Source organism: Dipodomys ordii, unplaced genomic scaffold (assembly GCF_000151885.1).
Source record: "Dipodomys ordii isolate 6190 unplaced genomic scaffold, Dord_2.0 Scaffold136, whole genome shotgun sequence".
Classification (NCBI taxonomy): Eukaryota; Metazoa; Chordata; class Mammalia; order Rodentia; family Heteromyidae; genus Dipodomys; species Dipodomys ordii.
In genome coordinates, this window is record NW_012267352.1 from 2826056 (window position 1) to 2835086 (window position 9031).

Sequence of the window (9031 nt, forward strand, 5' to 3'; positions counted from 1 at the left end):
AAACAGTACCTTTTGTAACTTTTACTAACAAGTGCCTTTATTATTTATTCAATGACATTAATCCTTTGCAGTTCAAATGGTAAAACAAAAATCCAATTTATAGTTGCAGTGTTTTCTAGTTTCCATCTAAACTTAAGAATCACTATGTTCCTACAAGATTGTTACTAACATTACAAAAAAAGTTCTAAAGACTGAAGTAATTTTAATGTCTTAATTGTTTATATAGAAAAGTGTAAGTATATTTTTAATTCTTAATTTTCAACGTTTACAATCCCCAACATAGGATTTGTTGTTAATGGTGGAAACATAGAATTATTTTTACTATAATTTTTAAAAAACATTTTCGGTACAGGCAGATGTAAAGGGGCTGCAAACTCTTATGGATTGTAAACACAAATCACAGTCTTGCCAGAGGTACAAGTAGTAAAATCTGTAACAGTTAATCCATTGATTCTGCCCACTCAGGTGAAAATCAATTCCTTGTAAGTAAGTGAACATGGTTCTGAATTTATATGGCAGACAGAAGAATACAGTGAGCACAGATTTGTTAGGCTGCTAAGGTCTGTTTAGGGACAACATTATGTAGCAGGTGAGTGTGTAAATAGGATGAGGAAAAAGAAAAGGTAAAAGTTATGCATTGTCACCTCCACCCTTCACATGTTTTTCTGAAAATATTGTTTTAACATGATCTGTGAAATAAAAAAAATCTTTAATAAAGAAAATCAAAATATATTAGTCCACAGATTAAACGAATAGTCAATATGTGTGTGATGTGAGGTGTGTGAAATATATTCAGGAGATGTAAAGTGGTATAAAAACTAATTCAACTGGAAATATGTACCCTAAAAGCCAACTAGGACTATGATGTTATCTACCATGTAACATGTAAATTGAAATAAAATAATGTTTCTAATGAAACAAAAAGAGAAAAAAAATCTAATTATTTTTATGAGTTCTACCTAATTTTTTCCATAGCACTTTTATGTGTTCAATTTATATTTCTCAAAAAAGTCTTAAGGGTTTTATATTATTATAGTTTTGTGACTAAGTAATAAATTCGTGCTTGACTTTATGTATTGAAAGTAAAAGATACTTCCTTACGATTATCTTAATTTAAACTGCACGTTGATGACTCATACTTGTCATCCTAGCTACTCAAGCAAAAGGTTGAGATCTGAAGTGACTTGAAGCCAGGCTGGGAATAAAAGTGCATAAGATAATTATTTCTGATGAAACTAGCAAAAAGCCAGAAGTGAAGGTATGGCTAAAATTGTTGACCTAAATCTATCAAGTGAAGAAACCCAGAGTTCAAACTTTAGTGGAGGTACACACACAAAGCAAAACAAAACAAAACAAAAATTACTTTAATTCTTATTGTATTCCTTTTAAATACTAAATCCAGAAAATTGCATTGTTTTTGCGTCCTAAAATGTGATGTGAACCACTTTTTATTTATTCATTCCTGTATCAATGTGGTGAGTCATGTATTTAATCACTGATCCTTTGGAATAGAAGTCAGTAGTATCCTGGACAGAGTTAGCAAGAGACCTTATCTCACCAAAATCAAATCAAATCAAGGGATCAGTAGGCAAGTACAAGGCCCTGGGTTCAATTCCAGTTGCAGAAACAACTTGATGTTATGCCTTTATGTTATCTATCCATTGTCACATACATCTCTCTCATTATGTCATTATGAATGAACTTATGTGTAAATTAATTACTCTTCTTTCACAACATTTTTTTTGTGTCCCAGGCACAAAGAAAAGTTGGGAAACCTTTTTCTTTCTTTTTGTTCTTTTTTAACTGAATTTTTGTAAAGACAGAATGTGGAGGAATTACAGTTACATAAATCAGATAATGAGTACATTTCTACTTAAATAGTCTCACCTATTTCTTGTTTCTCCTAGTTTTTCCCTCCATCCATACCACAAGGTGTGTAGTTCATTTTCAACACATCGTGTCTAGTGAGCATCACTGCAGCATTTGTGCCATCATTTCTGTGCACCCCTTTACCCTCCCAAGGACAGATAAAACAACATACAAGACAAAAGGTGAAGAAAACAAAAACTGCAATCAAGAAAAGCACCTCCTGTGCCTGGTACCAGTGGCTCACACCTGTAATTCTAGCCACTCAGGAGGCTAAGATCTGAGGATTACGGTTCAAAGCCACCCTGGGTAAGAAAGTCCGTGAGACTCTTATCTCCAGTTAACCATAGAAAAAAGTTGGAAGTGCTGCTGTTACTCAAGTGGTAGAATTCTATCCTTCAGCAAAAAGAAACCCAGTGACAGAGCCCAGGACAATCAAAAACACAAAACAAAACAAATTCTCTTGTTTCCATTTCCTGGAGTTCATTTTATAAAAATATTATTTTATATGATCACACACACACATAGCTATTGAGCCTTTGTTATCCTCTTCCTTTAGTTTCACTATGTATGTATATGCCTAGATAACTGTATATATTATCATGTCCTAGAGTGTTTATTTATTTAATTTTTGAGCATCCAGTATGTTTACTTGAAGATTTTCAAGTACATTCTGGTTATCACAAATGAAGAAAACCATGCAATCTTCTTTGGGTTTGGCATACTTCATTTGGAAACTTTTTCCAATACAATTCAAAACTAATTATTTAGCACTGTGGGATCATCACTGTGCTTGGGTGTAGTTATCCCAGAATACCATTTGGCAAAATTTTCTTAATCCTTCTATCACTTAAAAACAGGTAGGCTTGAAAATTTTTTCTATTAATGTAGTATGACACAGTGAGCATATGGCCAATATCTTGCCAACAGTATTTTTACAAATTTAAAACATAAAAAGGGAAGGAACCTAAGATATATTCCTCAATACATCATTAAAATAAATATTTTATAATATCATTTATGTCAAATAAAAAGCACAAAGTATATATTGAGAAAAAGTTAGGAAAAATAAAACTCTTATCAGAAATTCCTCCCTCCCTTCGTTCCTTCCTTCCTTCGTTCCTTCCTTCCTTCCTTCCTTCCTCCCTTCCATAGCATTATTCTACTGGAGTTTGAACTCAAGGCCTCAAGGTTGCTCTAGCTGATCCACATTATCATGATCCATTCCTCTAGATATGTATTTGCTGGATATTTTGGAGATGGACCTTAGGGTACAGTTTTTCCTCAGTAGGACCTAAACTGCTATCATCAGGAACTCAATTTACAAGCCCCTAGCATCTGGTTATATTTGGTTATTTCTTAAATTACCTTTTATCAAATAAACTAATATAAATTATTAACCTTTTACCCGATACTAATTTGGCTTTTTTATATTTTATTAGTGGATATTTATGGTTCAGTGAGGAGGGTTTTGTGATATTTTCATACATGCCCAAAATATACTTTCATCATATTCAACCCCTCTATTTATCTTCCTTATTTATTTTTACCAATACCCCATTTTTTCTTGCAATTAAAAAATGATTTCATTGTCACATTTTTATACATTCATACAATCATATTTACTCAATTCTGTCTTTCCCCCCTACTCTTCTTTTCTCTTATCCCATGTTTTCCTGGTTTCAATGTGACATAATTTGTGATTTTATGCTCATGTCCACTTTTTCCCTTTAGATCTAACCTCTGCAATATGATAAACGTGTAGTATTTATCTTTCTGAATCCACCTTATTCACTTAATGTTAACATTTCTAGTTCAACACAGTTTCCTACAAATGACATAATCGTACTCTTTGTGACTGAATATCTGTGACTGAATAACTTACAGTAATATATATATATATATATATATATATATATATATACAATTTATTTATTTTTGCTAGTTGCGGGGCCTGAGCGCTGTGCCTGCTCTCTTCCGCTCAAGGCGAGGCTCTACCGCTTGAACCACAGTGCCACTTCCGGTTTTCTAGTGGTTTCTTGGAGATAAGAGTCTCACGGACTTTCCAGCTCAGGCTGGCTTTGAACCACGATCCTCAGATCTCAGCCTCCTCAGTAGCTAGGGTTATAGGCGTGAGCCACCTGTGCCCAGCTAGTAGTACATATTTTTAATAGAGTTACTGGTACATTGTAACTAGCTTGGCTTAATTTTTCTCTTGCCATGAAGAGAAGTCTTTAATAAATGACAATTTTGTGTACAAAAATAGTATAAGATAAAGTAATTGTATGTCCCTCCCCCACAATATTGATTAAATATTGAATCTTTCCAACATACCACGGCATTGTCTTTATGTTTTAAAGGACATATTTGTACATTAAGCATCCTCCATCATTCTCTTTGATGTATTTTAATCTTGGCTACAGCTTTCAATTAAAGAATTAAGAAATCTTAATGTTAAAGCAGGGTATTTTATTTCTTAAACTTGAAATTATTATAGTCAAAAATTAGCTGCATTTTTATGTAAGTCAATAATAATACCATCATAAGGTCAAAAGAAATAGAGATTGTCTAACTTTATTAACATCAGCATAATTACTGAAAGGATACATTTTTTAGAGAACATCTGACTCAACTCTTGGTCGGGTGGCTTCTTATTGATTGACCAGGAAATGGAACAGTTTCAGGCTTTCTTCCAATTATCTAAAGCCATCTTCATTATCTCATTAGTTATTTATAATGATTCAAGCTAATGATGATGTTATCTTCACAAATGTTACTCTGCAAGATTAACTCAAAGAAAACTGCAACTTCTTCAATAGATTCAGTGTTAGAAAATAGTAAATGAAACCACTGACTTGGAAAAACCACTATTCCAAAAAAAGGATCATATATGAATAATTTCAGTAACATTTTAAAATTACAATTTACAACAACCTATACACTTAAACTGAGAGTTCCATTAGGATCTATGCATAGAGATTAGTTTGGGCTAGGAGTACAAATATAAAAGGTAGATAGTACTCTTATCCAAATCACAGCATTTAGTCTTATATCCAAAGTGTTTACAATAGACACACATATAATTATAAATTGTATTTTAGTCTATTTTCAAAGATCATTTTGAAGAAGTGATAGTCCCTGAAATTTTATGCAGTTTATTTTTTGAATTTCAAATAAAATTTGAAATGAATGTGTACTTCTTTAGTTGAAATAATACTCAGTTATGGTAATAGACCTAGTGCATTTAATTTTGATCCAGAGAATATTTGCAATCCAGAGTAAAAACAATTTAAATACAGGGTTTCATCCAGGGTCAAAGACAATTTAAATGAAATTGTAAAAAAAAGAAAATACTGTAAAAACATTTTGCCTGACTTTAAAATATTATAAAATTTAAGCTAAAATAGGATTTAAAGAAACCTACATTTGGACAAATAATTTTAGTAAAATTAGATAATACTCATACATATTTCGTTTTTAACTATTTTTCTTTAATACTTTCAGAGATTGCATTTGAAGTAGGACTGCTGTCAAGTTTTGAGCCTTAGCTAAGTTTGTGGTGGTTAATTTTTAACCTATTATTATTTTTATCTCATAGTCTTTTTTGCCCATAGGACTGTACAATTAAATATTTTCTGAAATTGTCAGAAAGAGAAGATACCTTGGCTGAAAGTATAACATTTGTGATTATGAAATGAATTTTTGTTTTATGACAGTTTTTATTTAATATGACTACAGCTAATGAGGTATTCATAAAATTATAGGTTTGAAAAGAACCTTGAGAATGCAATTAGTCTTTCTCCTTTTTTGAATTCTTTAAGACACTTTATTATTTCATTCCATTATGAGAACTTCAGGAAAGACAATTTTATAATTTTTTTTAGTGTAATACATTCCAGGTTATTTTTTAAGCCATTATGACAATTCACTGTCTTCAGTGATCAGTTATTTCAGATATTTTTTTCTTTTACAAGTGATTCGAAATAATAATTTATTTCTATTAAAGTGACATTTTCTCCTTGTCCCATGTAATTACTTTTATATTGATGAAAATAAGCATTCAAAATGTGACCTCCATCTCAGATTTTTTTCTGTGTGTTCCTTTTCCAGTGATGAAATCTTGTAAGTGATTTTTTATTCTTAATAGATAATTTTATTAACTGTTGGTTCAGTGCCCTGCAAGGCTTTCTGATGGCTTGCTGCTGGAAAAGAATCTGGTTCTAAATATTACTGTTGTTTCCTAGTCTTATTAAAGAGTCAGATGCAGAAGGTGACCTTACAGAGACTCTAAATATGTGGTCCCCAAGAATTGCTCATAAAATAAGGATCTGTAGAATTCACATTGTTTGGCACAAGAAGAGCATTAGCAAAGGCCTGCAGATAATCAGTAATACTTAATACCAGTAGCTCATGCTCAAAGGCAAAATCTAACACAGAAAGAACTTACATAATTTATTGATGATGACTATGTCAATAATCTATAGTAAAATTGAAATCAAGTAACTTTATACAAAAAAGGCTACAAAACAAAATCAATAGCACCCAAATTTCCTTATCCATAAAATAAGTCACTTATTTACACTGATTGAGTGTGTACCTTAGACTTCCCATGTCATATTCACGCCTTCGATTATTAACTTACCTCTTTGCACCTTTCAATAGTTGTAATTTTTAAAAGGTATTTCATTATGACATATCCATACATGTTTAAGATGTGCTATGATCATATAGAACCCTCTGCATTGCTCTTCTTTTCTTCCTCCTAACAACAGGAATCTCTCACTAATCCTCCTTCATATTTCTGTACATTTTTTTCTAATCTAGGTTCTGCTGATAAGAGAAAATACACAATATTTGTCTTTCTCAGTCTGGCTTATTTTGCTGCCACCTTAAACTTGGAATAAAAATTAATCTGATCAACAGAGAGAGCCTGGAACAAAAGCCCCAGACACAGTGTGCAAGCAGATTCTACTCATCACCAGCAAGAACTGACAAGGAGCAGAAATGTTCATCTTTCTGATTGCAGACCATGGACAGCCTGGAAACCAAGAGACTGGCGTGAGTAACCGGAAGACATCTTCACTCCTTCTCAAGGAGCAGGGTTGGGAAGGTAGCCCCTCTTCCACCACCAAAGAAGAATCCCATCTTTGATACTGACCAAGGCCTGATTCAGCAGCAAGCTCCAACTCAGGCCTTGGAAGAAAACAATAGGGGCCATTCAACAGGTTACAAGAACCTGGTCTGCGCTTCCCAGGCATAGGAAGCTCTACGCCCCCCCCCCAAGTGACTTTCTTCACTAGGTATAGAGAGCAGAGGCTGCCCTTCCCCACTACAGACTCAACAGCAGGAGAGGTAAAAGAAAAACAATTGAAACTCAGTAAACATAAATCCTGAGAATGGCTCCACGCTGGGCTTTGTAGTGTCTCAGGATCTAGCCCCTCAGGGAAAAGCTCATCACAGCAATGAGCATAATCACAGCAACTCCAAGCTCTAGGAAACAGCCCTCTCCCCCTTTCGTGATACTCAAAGCAGATCCCCCTCCCATTGAACTAGAGGAGGATAACAAAGTCCTGGGTAAGACAGCTTTCTCCTTGCTCAAACAAACTGAATGAAGAAACCAATCAAGCCACAACAAGCAAACCAGAAACTCCACCAAGAGACTGGGTTTGGACACAGATACAAGATTCTCCCTCCCACCACCCCCCCCCGCAAATAAATAAATTAATTAATTAAAAGTTAAAATACCCTTTTTTCTATCTGATTTTTTTAAAATTAAAAGAATTGTTTTCTATTTTTTTCTTTCACAATTTGTACTTTAGGTGTGTGTTGTGTGTGTGTGTGTGTGTGTGTGTGTGTGTGTGTGTGTGTTTTAAACCTCTTCTAACTTTTTGGTCCTTTTTCTTTTTTGCACGTGACTCAATTGCTATTCTACTCATCTCCAGATATATACCCATCCTCAATTAATAGACTTTATTCTTTATTGTGTGTGTACTTAATTCAGAAATTGATTACTCAATTCACAACCTGTTAGGTTAGGCTTAACTCCTTTAATAATAGTATTATTTCTTTATACTTATCTAATTTTTAAACATACCATTTTTAAATTTTTTCTTTATTTTTTCATTTTTCCTTTTTATCTCTCTCCTTATCTCATTCTATACTTTTCTTCTGTCAGTATTATTTTTTATACTTACATAATTTTTAAGTGTTTCATTATTTTTAATTTACATTTTGTTTTTTTCTTTTTTTCTTATTTCTTTATAACTCTCCTCCTTTCATTGTGGTATATCCATTTCCTCTCTGAAATTAGGGCTTGGTTAAATTCACTCTTTAATTTTACCTCTCCACATTCCTCTAATCCTATTTTCCCCCACAATTCTCCCTAAACCTGCTCATTTCTGGTCTGCTGAATCCCTCTTTGACATTCTTAGTCCATTAATCCATAGTTGAATTAGATTGTATTTGTCAAAATAGATTTTATCTGCAGCCATTTTGACTGTCTCAATCAATCTGTGCAATTATAGCACTCTGGTTGATGCTTGCCTTAAAATAATGTTCTAGCATGAAATTGGTGTTACTTTCATACCAAATGGGCAGAACAAGCTGGAGAAACACAAGAAAAATGTCAAGTACAGGTATCTCAACACCCACTCATGATAATCTGGTGACAGAACATTTAATGAATACTCCAGAGGAGAGTTGCCACAAATCTCTACAAACAGTACTGGTAAACATGGTTAATGGAAAGATTGAAAGCCTGCAGAGGGCTCAGTGTGAGCATGATAGGGAGCAGGGATGAAGCTAACCAAAGATTCATGAGCTTAATGAGTCTAACTAAAAATTAATACAGGAATCGCCTGACCATGAGGAAGCTAATCAAAGAGTAATCCAGGAATTTCCTGAGCGAGATGGGAATAGACAAAGATCAATAAAGGCATTCATGGAATCCATAAACAGATGAAGGAATCCAGGGAGGCCACAAAGGGAATGCTGAATGGAGCCCGACAGAAGGAATGAGAGTCCAAGGAAACTAAACCAATCAACCTAGGGATTTGAGAATGAACACTGAAAACCAAATAAAGGAAATAAAGAAGTCCACACAAGATCTAAAACAAAGCTTCAACAAATAATTTGAAGCTATCAAAGCTGACCCATTCAAAGGAAA